Here is a 19801-nt window from a genome sequence, read left to right as displayed (position 1 = left end):
CGTCACACTTCCCTGTGGCACTCCTGACGATACCCTTTTGAGACAGAGAAGTTGCTGTCGGCCGGCCACTGTGGCCGAGCAGTTCTAGACGCTTCGGTCCGAAACCACGCTGCTGCTACGGTCGCAGGTTCGAATCCTGCCTCGGGCATGGCTGTGTGTGATTTCCTTAGGTTTAAGTAGTTCTAAGTCTAGGGGACTGATGACCTCAGATGTTAAGTCCCATAGTGCCTAGAGCCATTTTCGAACCAAGTTGCTGTCCATGCATCAGCACGGCTTTAGAAAGCGTCGCTCCTGCGAAACGCAACTCGTCCTTTTTTCACATGATATCTTGCGAACCATGGATGAAGGGTATCAGACGGATGCCATATTCCTTGACTTCCGGAAAACGAGTGACTCGGTGCCCCACTGCAGACTCCTAACTAAGGTACGAGCATGTGGGATTGGTTCCCAAGCATGTGAGTGGCTCGAAGACTTCTTAAGTAATAGAACCCAGTACGTTGTCCCTGGATGGTGAGTGTTCATCGGAGGTAAGGGTATCATCTGGAGTGCCCCAGGAAAGCGTGGTAGGTCCGCTGTTGTTTTCTATCTACATAAATTATCTTTTGTATAGGGTGGATAGCAATGTGCGGCTGTTTGCTGATGATGCTGTGGTGTACGGGAAGGTGTCGTGACTGTAGGAGGATACAAGATGACTTGGACAGGATTTGTGATTGGTGTAAAGAATGGCAGCTAACTCTAAATGTAGATAAATGTAAATTAATGCAGATGAATAGGAAAAAGAATCCTGTAATGTTTGAATACTCCATTAGTAGTGTAGCGCTTGACACAGTCACGACGGTTAAATATTTGGGCGTAACATCGCAGAGCGATATGAAGCGGGACAAGCATGTAATGGCAGTTGTGGGGAAAGCGGATAGTCGTCTTCGGTTCATTGGTAGAATTTTGGGAAGATGTGGTTCATCTGTTAAGGAGACCGCTTATAAAACACTAATACGACCTATTCTTGAGTACTCCTCGAGTGTTTGGGATCCCTATCAAGTCGGATTGAGGGAGGACGTAGAAACAATTCAGAGGCGGGCTGCTAGATTTGTTACTGATAGGAAACAGTTTTACTGCCGCCAACTTACATTTCGTGGATAGACCACAAAGATTAGATAAGACAGATTAGACCCAGTACAGAGGCATGTTGTTGTTGTTGTGGTCTTCAGTCCTGAGACTGGTTTGATGCAGCTCTCCTTGCTTCTCTATCCTGTGCAAGCTTCTTCATCTCCCAGTACCTACTGCAACCTACATCCTTCTGAATCTGCTTAGTGTATACATCCCTTGGTCTCCCCCTACGATTTTTACCCTCCACGCTGCCCTCCAATACTAAATTGGTGATCCCTTGATGTCTCAGAACATGTCCTACCAACCGATCCCTTCTTCTGGTCAAGTTGTGCCACAAACTTCTCTTCTCCCCTATCCTATTCAATACTTCCTCATTAGTTATGTGATCTACCCATCTAATCTTCAGCATTCTTCTGTAGCACCACATTTCGAAAGCTTTACAGAGGCATATAGGCAGTCATTATTCCCTCGTTCTGTTTGGGAGTGGAACAGGGAGAGAGTATGCTAGTTTTTGTACGAGGTACCCTCCGCCACGCACCGTATGGTGGTTTGCGGAGTATGTATGTAGGTGTAGATGTAGATGATGCTTCATTTCTTACTGAACTGATCGGTAGTCACATCTGAATGAGGAGGTAGCTTTTAGGCCAAATAGTCTTCTTACTGGGGAAAAATTAACACAGGTGTTCCACAGGGTTCGATGTCAGGTCCGGTCCTGTTCTCACCACACAGCTAGTTTGAATACCTCATCAACAAATTATGAGACAATATCATTTTAATGGAAATGTCGTTATTAACCAACTACTGTTGGTTTATGTACGCAAATGAGGAGCATCCGTCATGATTACCCTTTCTTCGCACGACATCCTGTGAACCTCGTATGAAGGACAACATGCATATTCCATATTCATAGATTTCTGGAAAGCGTTTGAGACGGTGTGCGACTACAGACTGTTAATGAAGCTCCGAGCATACGGAATACGTTCTCAGATATGTGAGTGGTTCGAAGACTTCTTAAGCAGCAGGACCCAGTGCGTTGTCCTCGACGGCGCGTGTTCTTCAGAGACGAGGGTATCGTCAGGAGTGTCACAGGGAAGTGTGATAGGATGGCTGTCGTTCTCTATTTACATAAATAATCAGACGGATAGGCTGAGTAGTAATCCTTGACTGTTCACTGACGAAGACGCTGTAGTATACCGACAAGTATCGTCGTTCAGTGACTATAAAGAAATGCAGGATGACTTCGAATTTCTATTTGGTGTGATGAATGGCAGCTTGACCTAATGTAGTATCATGCAAGCTAAAGCACGTAGCAAAACAATCCTGTAATGGTTAAAATGGCTCTGAGCACTATGGGACATAACATCTATGGTCATCAGTCCCCTAGAACTTAGAACTACTTAAATCTAACTAACCTAAGGACATCACACAACACCCAGTCATCACGTGGCAGAGAAAATCCCTGACCCCGCCGGGAATCGAACCCGGGAACCCGGGCGCGGGAAATCCTGTAATGATCGAATACAATATTAGTGCAGTTTGACACGGTCACGTCGATTTAACTCGTGGGCGTAACGTTGCAAGGCGACTTGAGATGGAACGAGCATGTAAGATCTCTGGTAGGGAACACTAATGTTCCACTTCGGCTTACTGGAAGAATTCTAGGAAACTCCAGCTCATCTATGAAGGAGACAGCAAATTGAAGACTAGTGCTTCTATTCTTCAGTAGTGGGCCTACTCATCGAGTGTTTAGGATCCTGAACAGTTTTGATTAAAGGAAGACGTCGAAAGAATTCTTCAGAAATGGGCTGCTGGAGTTGTTACCGGCTGGTTTGATCAACATGCGAGCGTCATGCAAATGTTTCGGAAACTGAAGAAGGAATCCCTGGATGGAAGGCGGCATTCTCGTCGTGAAACACTACTGAAAAAATTTAGAGAACAGGCACTTTTAGTTGACTGCAGAACGAATCTACTGCCGCGAATGTACATTTCGCGTGAGGATTGCAAAGACCAGATAAGACGAATTAGGGCTCGTACTGAGGCACAAAGCCGCTTCCTCCCTCTCGAGTAGATTAGGAAAAGAAATGACTGGTAGTGGTACATGGTACTCTCCGACATACACGATACTTCGGTTTGTAGAGTACATATGTAGATGTAAATTCACTGGACAATGTAGTAAACTGTTCGTCAGCTTTTGTTCTGCTTCTAATTGTTCACTGCGCTTTTGTTTACATTTGATGTTCTGGTTGCTGGATGGACTACAAATAGCAACAGTTAACCGACATCTTTATTCATATCCGTAAGACTAGAGGCAGCGGAAGAGGCGTTCGTCGTATCTATAAGCATCGGTTTCGGCGCGTCGAGCTGTAAGGTCACGGAATTGGCAAGTATTGCGTAAATTACTGTTTCACTCTGTTCGACAATTTGTTTCCGATGATTTCTGTCGTTCCGTAAAATTTTATTTATTCAAAAAACCCGGCATTCTTGTTGAGAACTTTGACAACTATCTGGGTCTTCCGTAAGGTAGAGAGAGAGAGAGAGAGAGAATATCTGCTTGCCACAGATTGGCTATGTAAAGGTTCGGCTTATCTCCGCTCCTTTCTGTAAAATCTCCATTTGTGCTACCTTCCTTTTAATTCTCAGACGGAGATAGTATCCGTATATTTGTCTGTATTATTTTTGGTTTTGTTGACCTGCCTTTTTTTTTAAATTACCATGTGACCGTATGATGCATGGCTTTGTATTACCGGTTGTAATACAGGTGTAAGGAATGTATGTTAAGTATTTACTAGTGTGGTCCCCCTCCCCTCCATACCTCCGTCCCCCCAACGGCTTTTTAAAAATTATCATTTATGCTTCATTGGTTCATGGGCAGTACGTCGGATAATTTTGTGGAAGATGCACAATATTTCAACGAGGTAGCTGCTCGACATCTTCAAGTTTATGTTCAGCGAATCTATCCTTAACAGTGCGACATGTCTGGCCAAAGTATGATTTCCCACAATGGCACAGGATTTAATGTATCTCTGTCCTCCTTAGAAATACGTTGTCTTTAACAGGACCCAGCATAGTTTGCATTCGCGCTGGAGTGCGGAAGACACATTTTAGTTGATGTTTCTTGAACAGCCTGCCAGTCTTAAAGGGCACGCCACCTACATAGGGTAGAAAAACCATCCTCTTGGAGTTCTCCTTTTCTTCTGGCCGTTCTTAAGCGTCAGTGTGTGCAGGTTGAAATGCATTACGAATCTGTTTATCACGGTACCAGTTTTGTACAGACACAGAGCGAAGATGGCTAAGCTCTGCTGGTGCACTCCCTGCGTCTGAAATAACTCTAGCCCTATGAACTAGAGTCCGTAATACTCTACTGCGCTGAGATAGGTGACGGCAGCTCGTATCTCGTAGCTGTAGGTCAGCGTGCGTTGGTTTACGAAACGTGCTGTGACTCAAGGAACCGTCTTCTTTCTGCAGACAAAGACACTTATGAACGGCTGGTATCAGTTCTTCTCCACTTCCATGGTGAAGAAAATGCCCGGATGGAGGGAGTTAAGGGGTTCCAGAAGTACAGGAAACGTTGCTGCTGCATGTGGCTAAACTACAAAGTTGTTGTCGCTGCTGTACTGCTGTTTATTCTTCGTGTTTTACTCTTCCTGAAAATACATGTCGATAAAACGAATATCGCACCGGACTAATCTGAGGCTGCGCTATCGAATAGGCAATCAAAATTCCAATTTAAAAATAATTTTGTTCATAATGGTAAACAAACCCATGCCTTCAGTTCATACTGGGATTCGCATGAAAGACGTGACGAGCGGTAATTACTTGGGCTGGCTCCAGATACACAATGCTAAAACGAAACTGAAAATATCTGTCAAAACACCAGAGACAATGTGCCTGACGAATCATAGGCAAGACGCCAGCTACACTGGGCTATTCAAAAAGAATCAAAAAGTTTCAAACATTTATTGCTCTCAAACTACGAAACGGAGAAACTCAATCTCAACATTCCTCGAAAGAGAAAATTTCGAATTTTTATGCATTCATTGGGAGCACCATGTATACACGACAAATATCAAAACAGTCGCTCATTTCCTGCCACACACGAAGCAGCTGGTCTCTCGTTATCGAATTCACAGCTTCAACAATGCGATATCGCAGACTTTCAACAGTGTCAGGCATAGGGAAGATAAAAACGCCATCTTTTACGTAACCCCACAGATGAAAGTCACAAGGTGTGAGGCCTGGAGACCTGGGAGCCCACCGGCGATGAAGGTCATCTTCTGCTCCTCCTTTTCCAATCCAACGTCCTGGAATGGTGTCATTCACGTAACGTTGGACGTGCTTAGAGAAATCCGACGTTACCCTATGACACCATTCCAGGACGTTGGATTGGCGTTTTTATCCTCTCTATGCCTGACACTCTTGAAACTCTGCAACATCGCATTGTTGAAGATGTGAATTCGATAACGAGAGACAAGATACTTCGTGTGTTGTAGGAAATGAGCGACCGTTTTGATATTTGTCACGTAACACATGGTGCTCACATTGATTGCATAAAAATTTGAATTTTTGTCTTTCCAGAAACGTTCGCTTTGTATTTCTACCTGTCATATTTTGGAAGCAATTGATGTATGAAATCTGTTCCTTCTTTTTGAATAGCCCTGTATATAAATTAAAGCTCCCTGCTGCGTGTTTCTGTTTGTATGTGACAGTTGGAATAATCACTGGCAGAACTATGAGAAAACGTTTCCATTGGTAGTCAGCAACATAGGTTTTCAGCGAATTCCTAGGCTGGGACGGTTGGTTATAATCTTGCATATGCCCCACTATTATCATTTTTCCCCCGTAGGCCATTCTGATGGTGCCCCAAAAGGGAGAAAGGCGTCATAGTCGGTTGCCTCCGCTTCCAGCATGATGAAACAAGTGTTACTATTCACGTGCGATCACAGTTGCCGACTTTGTGGAACAATTTATTGGACAAGTAACCATTATCAGATTATTGGAGGCGAATCTCCTCGTGTGAGACGATGGAATACCCGGCGGCAGAGCTCGTGGCGGCGCAGTGGTGCTGATTCTCCTCACGCAGGTGGCGCACGAGTCGCGGACATGGAGACGGACACGGCGCTGGAGAAACCCGGCCGGAGGGCGGGCGCGCTTTCCAGCACGCCGAGCCGAGAAAACACAGCACGGCGCAGCACTGTACAGCACTCAGCACCACAGACAAGCGCGGAGCCGACAGCGGCTACAAGTGTTCGCACCGTCACTCAGCTGACGCTTGAATCGCCAGTACGTTAGTGGGACGCAAGCAGATAAACAAACAAGTCACCAGTGGTAGACAGCATTCTCCTAGAACTACTGACATTCTTGGTAGAATTGATTCCATTCCATAGTAGGCGCTTGGTACAGCAACTGGCTATGAATAGCTTGAGATAACACAGTCTAGGTTGCAAAATCTTTTTTGTTTTCGACGAAATGACGCCTTTCTCCCTTTTGGGGCATTATCAGAATGTCCCACGGGTGAAAAATGATAATAGTGAGGCATATGCAGATTAAAATGGGGAAATGGAATTAATAGGGAGTAGAAACCACGCACTGATTGTGGGCGTGCAAACGATGGGCCATAACTACGTATTTCGTACTTTCAGCCGTTTAACATTAGTACAGAAAGTAGTCAGCTACGTGATACACATTGTGCGTACAGTATCGGAGTTTTTTAGACAAGATAACTTTCTGTTGCATAATTTCTTCTACTGCATTGAAGAACCCTATAGCAGAATTTAAACTAATTTAATGACCCATAATATATTTTTACATAATTTCAGTGTATTGCATTTCAATAAAATGTGCAATCTTCTTCTTCTTTTGCAGGGTCGGATTTGGCATGGTTGGTTTAAAGGGGTGGCTGGATGCCCTTCCTGCCACCACCCAATACCCCCTGGGATGGAACCAGTGTACCCCAGCTGTCTGTGTCTAGTGTAAACCATGAAATAGTGCGAACGTGTTTCAAATGTCTGCGAGTAGTGTAATTGAGGCGTAATGTGGGGACCATCCCGGTATTCACCTATCGGAATGTGGAAAACCGCCTAAAAACCACATCCAAGATGGCTGGCACACCGGCCCACGTCGTTAATCCGCCGGGTGGATTCGATCCGGGGTCGGCGCGCCTACCCGAGTCCAGGGAGCGGTGCATTAGCGCTCTCGGCTAACCTGGCGGGTTCGATAATATGTGCAATGTTGTAAGAATTTTTCCACGTTCCTTAGATTCCTCTCTGGAGTATACGAGGTCTGTTCGAAAATTTGCAGATCTTTGTCCATAAAAGTATTCTGCGCTTACCTTTTACTTGTTGCGCATAGTTTCCTCCACAGTACTCGCCTCCACAATTGATACACCACTCCCAAAGCCATTTCCTCTTTCGGAAACACTCTTGGTACGCCTCTTGCTGGATAGCGCGAAGCGCGGTCTGCGAATTTTCTTTTATCTCGTCTGTCGTTGCAAATCTTCGTCCTTTCAAAGGGGTTTTCAACTTTGGAAATAAAAAAAGTGCGCAGGGGCCAGGTCTGGAGAGTACGGAGGATGAAGCAGCACAGTGATTTCCGCTTTTGTGGAATAGTCACGCATCAACAGGAATAAATGGGCGGTTGCGTTATGTGATCCAAGAGCCATGAATTGTCTCGCCACATTTCCGGCCGTTTCCTTCTCACATTTTCACGAAGGCGTCGCAACACGTCCCGATAGCACCATCGATTAACAGTTTGTCCTTGTAACACGAATTCATGGTGAACCAATCATTTAAAGTCAAAGAGTACTATCAGCATCGCTTTGACATGTGATCTGACCTGACGAGCTTCTTTTTTGGTCTTGGAGGACCTTTGCCGACCGATTGTGAAAACTGAACCTTGGTCCCAACATCATAACCGTAGACTCACGTTTTATCACTAGTTTTGATTGTCTTAAGGTACATCTCGTTCTCATTTGTGCGATCCAGAAGCTCTTCGAGACGGACGTCTTCCTGGTTTTGACTCATTAGCCGTGGGACGAACTTGACGGCAACGCAATGCATTCCAAGATGCTGTATCAGGATTTCAAGACACGATCCAACGGAAATGTTACATTCTTCTGCAACAGTCAGTCTTCGATTGGCACGCACAGTTTCGTTGACTTTTCTGACGTCGGTAGACTTCTAAGGACGTCCTGAACGAGGGTCATCATTAACTTCCGTCGGGCCACTTTTAAACCGTGTGAACCACTCGTAACACAACGTACGGCTTAAGTACTCGTCACAGTAGGCATTCTGCATCATTTGGCGTGTATCTGTAAAGCTTTTCTTGAGTTTCACGCAAAATATAATACAGACGCGTTGCTGTTCTAACTCTGCCATCTCGAAATTCGCAACGTTCTACCCAATACAGCACTGAACAATAACTAACAGACATACAGCAGTGAAACTTCCGACTTTAAATACAGTCGTGTGCAGCGATGCCGACCGTATTTCGCTCCAACACACTATTGGCGCGAAATTGCGAATGTTACTGAAGTTTTTGAACAGTCATTGTGCATTGTATACAACTGGTGCGATGTGTGTATTCGAATGATCAAATATTGTATAATCACCTACTTTCTTTATCTTCGTACTAATCTAGTAATCTGACTACTCGATTAGGTATTACTAGTTGTATATAAATCTGGCTGCAGCTTCTGCCTGAAATACGTTGTCAGTACATCACTCGAATTTAACATCTGCGCATCGTGAGCGGTGAAAGCTTTCTTCTAAAAAAAGAGTATCAGCGAAGTCTACGCTTTCACGACCTTCCTCCTCGAGAGAGGGCGAGAGAGCACTACGTGCATGAAACGAAGCACCAGACAGGCGCATGAACTCTGAGGGTTAAGGGCGAGGCGCCACTGGCGACCCGTTGACCCGAGAGATTTCACTGCCGATGCGTACTTACACCGAGTTCGGAGCCCACATTTCACTGCCTGGCGCTGCTCGGAGCCGAACCGACGGCCCCTATCGGCCGCTGAGTGATGCGGACAAAAGCTTCCGGAGCGCTATCTCCGCGTCGAGCGCGCTTTCTACTGTACTCTGCTGGCGGGAGCCGTTGCCACCTCATCCGTCTTACGTAAAGCCGGCCCGGTACGGGAAGAGATGAGCCGATGCTGCCTGCGACTGGGAAAGGGATGAGCGACGTCGGTGGACTCCGGGGAGGTTTTTTCCCGGCGAGAAAGCCGACCGCGGGCCGCCGCTGCAAGAACAGGTGGCGGCAGACCTCGGGCAGACAGGCAGAACGCTGTCGCTAACCTCCAAGTCCTTAGCGGCTGTTCTCTCACAGACTTATCGGCTCTCTTCTTTCAGCTCCAGGCTGGAGAATATTTCTTCCGAGTCTTACGATTTGGTTATAACAGGGTGGCGTAATTTTATAATCCATTATCGAAACAAAGTCGTTCATGATACCTAACAACAAACTCATTTACCCTAATCAAAATCATAACAAGTGAAGTCGATTTCTTTATTCCAGAGAGAAAAGAAACGAGAAGTGCGAATAAGACTCGCTGTGTGACGGGTTCCGTACAAAATTAACTATATGTATAGACTGCTCATGTACGGGCTTTGATGAGTGAGTTTGCGAGTATGGAAATACGTGACATACACTGAAGCGCCATAGAAACTGGTATAGGCATGCGTATTCAAATACAGAGATATGTAAACAGGCAGAAGACGGCGCTGCGGTCGGCAACGCCTATATAAGTGTCTCGCGCAGTTGTTAGATCGGTTACTGCTGCTACAATGGGCAGGTTATCAAGATTTAAGTGAGTTTGAACGTGGTGTTATGGTCAGCGTACGAGCGATGGGACACAGAATATCCGAGGTAGCGATGAAGTGCGGACTTTTCCGCACGACCATTTCACTAGTGTACCGTGAATATCAGGAATTCGGTAAAACATCAAATCTCCTACATCACTACGCCCGGAAAAAGATACTGCAAGAAAGGGACCAACGACGATTGAAGAGAGTCGTTCAACGTGACGGAATTGCACCCCCACCGGAAGTTGCTGCTGATTTCAATGCTGGGCCATCAACAAGTGTCAGAGTGTGAAACGTTCAACGAAACATCATCGATATTGTCTTTCGGAGCCGAAGGCTCACTCGTGACCCTTGATGACTATACGCCATAAAGCTTTCCTCATCGCCTGGACCCGTCAACACCGACAATGGACTGTTGATCACTGGAAACATGTTGCCTGGTCGGACGAACCTCGTTTAGAATTGTATCGAGCGGATGGACGTGTACGGATATGGAGACAATCTCAAGAGTCCATGGACCCTGCATGTCAGCAGTTGAGTGTTCAAGCTGGTGGAGGCTCTGTAATGGTGTGGGGCATGTGCAGTTGGAATGATATGGGACCCATGATACGTCTAGATACGACTCTGACAGGTGACACGTACGTAAGCATCCTGTCTGTTGACCTGCATCCGTTCATGTCCATTGTGAATTCCGACGGACCTAGGAAATTCCAGCAGGACAACGCGACACCCCACACGTCCAGAATTGTTACAGATTGGCTCCAGGAACACTCTTCTGAGTTTAAACAATTCCGTTGGCCACCAAACTCCTCAGACATGAACATTATTGAGTATATCTTGGATGCCTTGCAACGTGCTCTTCAGAAGAGATCGCCATCCCTTCGCACTCTTACGGATTTATGAACAGCCCTGCAGGATTCTTGGTGTCAGTTCCCCCCATCACTACTTCAGACATTAGTCGAGTCCGTGCCACGTCATGTTGCTGCACTTCTGCGTGCTCGCGGAGCCCTACACGATACTAGGCAGGTGTACCAGATTCTTTGGCTGTTGAATGTGTATGGCCGTATCTTTTGATTTAGAAGCTTTACTTTTTCACACCGTCAAGGAATCGTAGATCTTAGTATTCGACATTCATTTTTGAGAAAATGGGTTTTAACACCCGATGGACGGACGGACAGCCAGACAGGGGGACAGAAAAGAATGTGATTATGTAACGGTTCTGGTTTGATCGATTCAGGTACAGAACCCTAGAAATTAGCTTCATTGATCGTTACCGAAGTTGTTGTTGTCAGCGGCCCTCAAAGAAGGTAAAAATGTGATCAATTTTGCTTAACAGAATAAAATGTTTGACAGGTGAAAATACAAATTTAAATTCTAGACTCTAATCATTTTTTCTATACAGTTCCTTATGTCTCATAATGGAATTCATGATTAAAAACTTGCGGCTTTGTGTGGCTAAATAAGAAACAAACAATCATAATTTAAGTCTGTCTCTAGATACGTAATTTATATTAAAGACTAATAAGGCATTGTCCTTTTAAACGGCCAGTGTGTAACAAAACTCACAAGGAAATCACGTATACGTAGCCCGTAAATGGCCTTATCTGAAATCAGTTTGACAAACACTGTGCAAATTCTACGGTATATGTGAGTAAGTAACTGAATATCTAACAGTAGACAGACTACGGCAGTTTGGCATTTTTGTAGTAATTTTCTTCTTTGTATGTCCTTTTAAGTTCCTCAGTTCCCACATCACCCCCGTTCAGTCACGATATTATAAATATAAATGGCATGTGAAAGCAACCGGAAATCTATTAGGGACCCTGAATTATTTTTTGACCCACTGAAGCGTACTTAAAATCTGAGTTTGGTTGACGCCACAGTTATAAAAGTAGCTGCCTCAGAAGAGGATGGCAAATTAATGGGAGCAACATTTCCTGGTTTGGTTTAACTGCTTCAGATTTGTTTCTAATACAGTGTTATTCATAAGTACAGATTTAGTTAAGGAGTGCGCAAAAGCAAGAAGACATTCAGGGAAATGACGCTTATCAATGGACAGAGCATTTCTTCAACCTTCGATTCGTAGCGTTCGCTCTGGTGTAGTAGCAGAGTGCTCCACTAGGGGATAGTCGTGTCAGAACATGTAGACAAATCATCCGCTCCGTACTGTCGCGTGGAAGGGATTCGTGACGTCAGGTAGGCAACCAAATCAACAGACTTCCGAAGCGGGTTGCTGCAGCGCCTACTCGAGTAGCGACTTCAGTGAATTGTACACAGGTAAATGTAAATGTCTTGTGACTAGGGCCTCCCGTCGGGTAGACCGTTCGCCGGGTGCAAGTCTTTCGATTTGACGCCACTTCGGTGACTTTCGCGTCGATGGGAATGAAATGATGATGATTAGGACAACACAACACCCAGAAAAACTCCAACCCAGCCGGGAATCGAAGCCGGGCCCTTAGGATTGACATTCTGTCGCACTGACCACGCAGCTACCGGGGGCGGACTGTACACAGGTTTTTGTATGAATGCGTAGTGTCTGTTCTTTCGGACACGCATTCATACTACTGATTCGCCTTCTTCAGTGTTTATGGACAAGTACATCCGACCTGCTGCGCGAAACTGAGAATAGCGATTATGGAGGAAATGGACAGGGACGGCGGATAGGTGGCGCTGGATGGGAATAAGGGTCGGCCGTGAGGCGTGCCGAGGTAATCCGCGCAGCTGTGATAACGCTGTGTCCAGGATGGTGCGGTGGTTAACGCACCTGCCTAGTAAGCTGGAGATCCCGGCCTAGAATCCCGGTACGGTACACATTTTCACTCGTCGTCGCTGATTCCGCGTAATGTCCCGATGCAGCTGACATCAGTACTACCTCTCCTTTCCTTTCCCTTTTTACATATAACACACGTATTTGTTGCGTCACAAACGGTGTCAATATTGAGTACCACTTATGCGAGTTAAAAATTAGTAGAGCTAGTCTATCCCCTTATGAGTCTATGTTCTGTATGTCTTTGACGCAGAATGAGGCCTTCATTTCTCTCGACGTATACAATTTTCAAATAATTTCCGGGAATGCAGACAGTTGACGTCGTCGACAACCGCCCATATTTCGACACCAGCACACCCTGCCATTTACTAGTTAAAACTGCAGCAAGTAAGCGCTTTACAAGCGAATTTAATACCTCATTTTCCTAGAAACTCTGTAAAGATAACATACTCAGTTTGCGTAAGGCGAATGTCTACACTATTCCTTGCAGTTGTGGCATATCATAAATCGGTCCGACTATCACGGCTGTGGAGGATCGGTGTACCGAGCATAAGCGACATGCACGCTTACAACCGCCGAACAAATCCGCCATTGCAGAACATTGCCTTGGCACCGATCATCCTGTGGAATACAATACGGAGATTCTGGCACCCACTTCCAGCTATTGGCATAGTTTTCTTAGGGAAGATGTTGAAATTAAATTAGCAAGTAACCTTATAAATAGAGACGGTGTTATTTTAAAAAAATCTGCATAGAATCCTGCTCTCTCACTTCTCAAAAAACAGAGGGACAGAGTTTATGCTCCCTCATCCGTTGAGTATTAATTCACTTTCGATAACTTCTGACATCGGTCTGTTTCGTTTGTGATGGCACTAGTGTTTACAGTATATATATATATATATATATATATATATATATATATATATATATATATATATCGGGGGGTGTTACCTCTATGGAGTTTTTATGAAAACCGAGATATTCTATTCGCTTGCACAGCGCTTACTTGTTGCAGTTTTACCCTGAAAATGGCAGGGTATGCTCTTGTCGAAATATCGGCGATTGTCGACATCACTCGGCTGCATTCCCGTGAGTTATTTCAACTTTTACGCAGTAGTCTTCTGAAACACTGGAGATTTTTATAAATAACGCTGTATGCTGGCAAAACTGTCGACGGCCATATTGAAATGCAGCAAATACAAGGGCTTTTATTCTCAAGGTCGAATCTAATGAGAAATTAAAACCACAGTGACGATATGAAGAAGCTTTGTGCAGACGTATTGCGCAGTGTGCCTAGTAGGCACGTCGATTGCGTCACGTCGCACTTTTCAGTTCTGAGCGCACAGTGAGCACGTACAGATCAGTAGAAGAACATCCTCTCCTGCCAAGTGTAAAGTGCGTGGTCTCTTTCGATTTCTACATGCTGAGGGATTCCACATGATTTCATTCAGCCGACATAACGTAACTGCTACACGTGGCAGCAAAGTGCGGCAATGGTACAGGACCTTGGAATGAGCTTCTACAAACGTTTATGGTGCAAGTGGTCGCGGAAGGAAGCGAAAGTCAACCAGTGATCTTGTTCAGCGAGCGAGTGACGCTTTTCGTTTACGAAAAGCAATTCAGAGTGTGTGCGAATTTCTAAGGGACCAAGTTGCTAAGGTCATCGGTCCCTAGACTTACACACTACTTTAAGGGGCTCCGGAAAGGCTTAAAATCATCAAAAGTCCAATTTTTACTTTTTTGCGTTTTCTGAATCTGCAGACTATTACCTTTTAATAGATATATAATTTATTCAATTCCGAAGACTACAACTATTTTTAAATTTTTTTTGAAATGTGTTCTACATGGGCGTGACCCACTGTGGCGCTGTTAAACTGCTGTCAAATGGTGTTATTATTAACGTCCGTGTTCATCAGGTACATTTTAGTGATGTGAGATAAAGTATGTGTTGTGGCTAACCTGTGATGGTTCAATATATATCGCTGGTGTGATTGTCGATTGTTTCATGTTTATTTACTCTGTCGTTATCTCGAAAATATTCGTAATTAATTCCGTTTCTTGAGTCTGTTTTGTTGAAGTATAATAATGAGTGAAAGTAAAGTTATTAGAAATCCTCTGAAGGCTTTTAAGAAAAGGAGAAATGTTGGAAAGCCAAAGGTATGTGTTATTACTGTAAACAATAAAGACGATAACCAAGTGAGTGAACCTAACCTCTCAAGTACACCTGCCCATAGCAGTCAAAGTGGGAAAGAAAATACTTCACAGAAGAAGCTTGGTTCAATGAGTGAAAACTATGAATGTTTTATGGGCGAATCGGATGTGAATGAAGTATTTGATATGTCGGTTCTCAAAGGAATTTTTCAAACTGTGTAAGATGTATTCATTGTAGTGAAGTTGGTCTGGAACTCTCCATAATAAAGCACGTAGGACTTGCTAGTGAAATACAACTGAAATGTGATAAGTGTTCATACATGACCACCTTTTGGAACAGTGTTGCAGTAACTGCAACTGAAGAAAATGGTAGCAAAATCTACGAACACAACAACGAGCGATGCTTGCTTTAGACAAGGTACGCCTTCGGGCTGCAGACAGGGCTGTAAAGAGTCTAGAAATACAAGCAAGAGTAAACAGGAGGAGGAACAAGAGGAAGCTGGAGGAGGAGTTCGCAGAGGATTAAGATAATCCATCCTATGGACCTGCAATGCACTAAAAAGTTATATTTAAATTAAAGTTCAGTCTTGATCACGTTATATCTGTTTTAATGAGTAACCGGTTTCGGTTTTTTCTATAAAACCATCATCAGACCCATTGGCTCCCTTGGGTTGGTAGGTGGAGCTCTCCTTGCTGCTGTGCAGTCAACTGATCCACATGATCCACATGATTTCATTCAGCCGGCATAACGTAACTGCTACACGTGGCAGCAAAGTGCGGCAATGGTACAGGATCTTGGAATGAGCTTCTACAAACGTTTATGGTGCAAGTTGTCGCGGAAGGAAGCGAATGTCAATCAGTGATCTTGTTCAACGAGCGAATGACGCTTTTCGTTTACGAAAAGCAATTCAGAGTTTGTGCGAATTTCTAAGGGACCAAGTTGCTAAGGTCATCGGTCCCTAGACTTACACACTACTTTAAGGGGCTCCGGAAAGGCTTAAAATCATCAAAAGTCCAATTTTTACTTTTTTGCGTTTTCAGAATCTGCAGACTATTACCTTTTAATAGATATATAATTTATTCAATTCCGAAGACTACAACTATTTTTAAATTTTTTTTGAAATGTGTTCTACATGGGCGTGACCCACTGTGGCGCTGTTAAACTGCTGTCAAATGGTGTTATTATTAACGTCCGTGTTCATCAGGTACATTTTAGTGATGTGAGATAAAGTATGTGTTGTGGCTAACCTGTGATGGTTCAATATATATCGCTGGTGTGATTGTCGATTGTTTCAAGTTTATTTACTCTGTCGTTATCTCGAAAATATTCGTAATTAATTCTGTTTCTTGAGTCTGTTTTGTTGAAGTATAATAATGAGTGAAAGTAAAGTTATTAGAAATCCTCTGAAGGCTTTTAAGAAAAGGAGAAATGTTGGAAAGCCAAAGGTATGTGTTATTACTGTAAACAATAAAGACGATAACCAAGTGAGTGAACCTAACCTCTCAAGTACACCTCTCAAGATCAGTTGACTGCACAGCAGCAAGGAGAGCTGCACCTACCAACCCAAGGGAGCCAATGGGTCTGATGATGGTTTTATAGAAAAAACCGAAACCGGTTACTCATTAAAACAGATATAACGTGATCAAGACTGAACTTTAATTTAAATATAACAATTAAGTGATCACTGTATTCCAAAAATGTTTACCAAAATTGTACTAAAAAGTTAATCCAATCTTTGTCGCTCGATTCCCAAAACTTTTATTTTCTCATACTAATTACATGTTTTCTAAGGATCTTCCAAACATATTTGTTTCAAACTTTCAGTAAATGTTACACAGTACCTTCTGCATAATTTAACACAGCCTTTTTCCAAAAAACTGTATATTTTTGAATATATAAATAAAAATTGCAAAAAATGTTGTGAATTTTCATTACAATTGAAAAAAATCATCTTTAATAACTAAACTAAAATTTTGTAAAATCCCTGTGTTAAGTTGCAGCCCATATTCCAATAAATAATCTGTAAAAAGTTCAACTTCCTACCTCAAATACTTTGTGAGGAAAGAAGTAATTTATAAGCGTTATTTTAAAATTGCAAGTATAGGGCATTCCGGAGCCCCTTAAGTAACTTACGCTAAAGACAGCATACACATCCATGCCCGAGGGAGGACTCGAACCCCCGGCGGGAGGGGTCGCGCAATTAGTGACATGGAGCATCTAACCACGCGGCTAGCAATGCAGAACAAGCGAAGTAGTATGTTGTTACGAGGCATTGTCTTTCTTCGTGACAATGTCGGCAGCACACTCTAATTGCAACAAAGTCGTTCCTGAAGCGTATTAGACCGGAAGTGTTTCGGTACACACCATACAGCCCGCACTTGCGTCGCTCTGAATTTCATCTCTTTGCTTACATGAACGGTTGGCTATGATGACAACATTCTGGCACGAACGAGTTGCAGACCTGCATAGAGAATTGGAAGAAAGACAGGAGGCTGACTTTTAAGACGATGGTATTGGAAACCTTGTACAATGCTGCCGCAAATGTCTAAGTAGAAGGGGTCACTGTGTAGCGAAGTAGCTGGAAGATGTACCTAAATGTTCACTGTGGTTTCCATTTTGCGACCGATGGGAAACTGAAAAAAAAAATAGCTCTCGTATATGTTTTTATTTGTGCTGGAGGATAGTACTAGTAAACATGGATCATGAGAAGTTTTTATACTGAGTCCTCAATATCACGTGAAACATCAACTGCAGCACTGGACCTGCAACTCTGGAAAAATAATGGCCGGCCGCGGTGGCCGTGCGGTTCTAGGCGCTTCAGTCTGGAACCGCGAGACTGCTACGGTCGCAGATTCGAACCCTGCCTCGGGCATGGATGTGTGTGATGTCCTTAGGTTAGTTAGGTTTAAGTAGTTCTAAGTTCTAGGGGACTGATGACCATAGCTGTTAAGTCCCATAGTGCTCAGAGCCTAGATCGAGGTGTGTCCTCCACTCCAGTGTGGTCGGCGTCCTGTGGGGCTTGAGCCGGGGAGTCGAAGCTGCGAGCCCTGGCACGAATATGCTGGCGTGGCCTGGCCCGTTTCCAGGAGGCGGCGGCCCCGATGCGTGATGGAGAGCTCTGGCACTGACCTTCGCACAAAGAGAAACTCGCGGGGCCGACGGCCCACGCAGTCTGCGGTCGGCACTCGGCGCACCCCGGGCTTCCGACACTTAACCCCACTAATAGCTTCCGACCATCGTCGAGCTCTGCCCCTTAACCCGCTCTCACACGGGATGCATCTCCCACCGCGAAGCACGCCAGGCGTGGAGTCTGTTGGACTCTGAAACGATCTGCGAACACGGCGGTTTCCGGCTGCAGTTTTCAGCAGTATCTACCACACAATCACGAAGTTTGTCTACAAAAATTTACGTGCGCAATTAACTACCTTGGATCTGTTAGCGACTGTCCAAAAATGATGGAACCAGCCCGCAATGTGGAGTGCAGTTTTGTAATTCATTGGTCTGTGTAACTAATACGAAGGTACTGAGCAGAACTGCGGAAAAAAGAAATTTATGGCAAACTTTGACTAAAAGAAGGGATCGGTTGGTAGAACGCATCCTGCGGTATCAAGCAATCGTCAATTTAGCACTGGACAGATGTTTGGGGAGTAAATGCTGCAGAGGGAGACCAAGGGACGAGTGCAGTAAATAGGATCAAATGGATGTGTTGCAGTGGTTATTCGGAGATGACGGGGTCTGTACATGATAGAGTAGCGTCGAGAGGTGCATCAAACCAGTCTTCGGACTGAAGATTCAAAAAACGGTTCAAATGGCTCTGAGCACTATGGGACTTAACTTCTGAGGTAATCAGTCACCTAGAACTTAGAACTACTTAAACCTAACTAACCTAATGACATGACACACATCCATGCCCGAGGCAGGATTCGAACCTGCTACCGTAGCGGTCGCGCGGTTCCAGACTCTAGCGCCTAGAACCGCTCGGCCACTCCGGCCGGCCGGACTGAAGATTACAACAGCAATTTACTTGACATGTCAGTGATACACAACATGAACAGCAAGGTTCTCAACACAGCAAGTCTGAAGCACCTCTATTCCTACTGTCCGTCTAAAATAACAGGCTACGTGAATGTAGTCGAATGAAATAGGGTGATGATACTGGAATTAGATTAGGAAATCAGACGCTTAAAGTAGTAAATGAGTTTTACTATTCGGGGAGCAAAATAACTGATGATGGTCGAAGCAGAGAGGATATAAAATGTGGACTGGCAATGGCAAGGAAAGCGTTTCTGAAGAAGAGAAATTTGTTAAAATCGAGTATAGATTTAAGTGTCAGGAAGTCGTTTCTGAAAATATTTGTATGGAGTGTAGTCATGTATGGAAGTAAAACATGGACGATAAATAGTTTAGACAAGAAGAGTATAGAAGCTTTCGTAATGTGGTGCTACAGAAGAATGCTGAAGATTAGATGGGTAGATCACATAACTAATGAGGAGGTATTGAATAGAATTGGGGAGAAGAGGAGTCTGTGGCACAACTTGACTAGAAGAAGGGATCGGTTGGTTGGGCATATTCTGAGGCATCAAGGGATCACCAATTTAGTATTGGAGGGCAGCGTGGATGGTAAAAATCGTAGAGGGAGACTAAGAGATGAATATACTAAACAGATTCAGAAGGATGTACGTTGCAGTAGGTACTCGGAGATGAAAAACCTTGCATAGGATAGAGTAGCATGGAGAGCTGCATCAAAGCAGGCTCTGGACTGAAGAACACAACAACGCGTTCTCCTTGTCACAGACTCCTCAGTAAAGTTGCAAATTTTGTTTCATATCCCCTATGTTCGTACTCTGATTAGTATTTGCTGGTATGATGCTGGGTCGAGCGCTTTTCATAAATAAAAAAAAATTAAAAAAATACTTTGAGGGCGTCGGCATGTCATATGAGAAAGTCACGTGTCGGGCTGTACCTTCGCATGTACTGTGG

General features: G+C 44.3%; 1 protein-coding gene across 1 annotated transcript in view; it reads right to left on the bottom strand.

Moving 5' to 3' along the window:
* Positions 1-19801, bottom strand: part of LOC126458157 (probable chitinase 10) — a 393594-nt gene that overhangs the window by 140599 nt on the left and 233194 nt on the right. The gene's annotated exons all lie outside the window — the stretch shown is intronic.

The sequence above is a fragment of the Schistocerca serialis genome, chromosome 2 (genome assembly GCF_023864345.2).
Source record: "Schistocerca serialis cubense isolate TAMUIC-IGC-003099 chromosome 2, iqSchSeri2.2, whole genome shotgun sequence".
Lineage (NCBI taxonomy): Eukaryota > Metazoa > Arthropoda > Insecta > Orthoptera > Acrididae > Schistocerca > Schistocerca serialis.
This window is presented reverse-complemented; position numbering and strand designations above follow the sequence as displayed.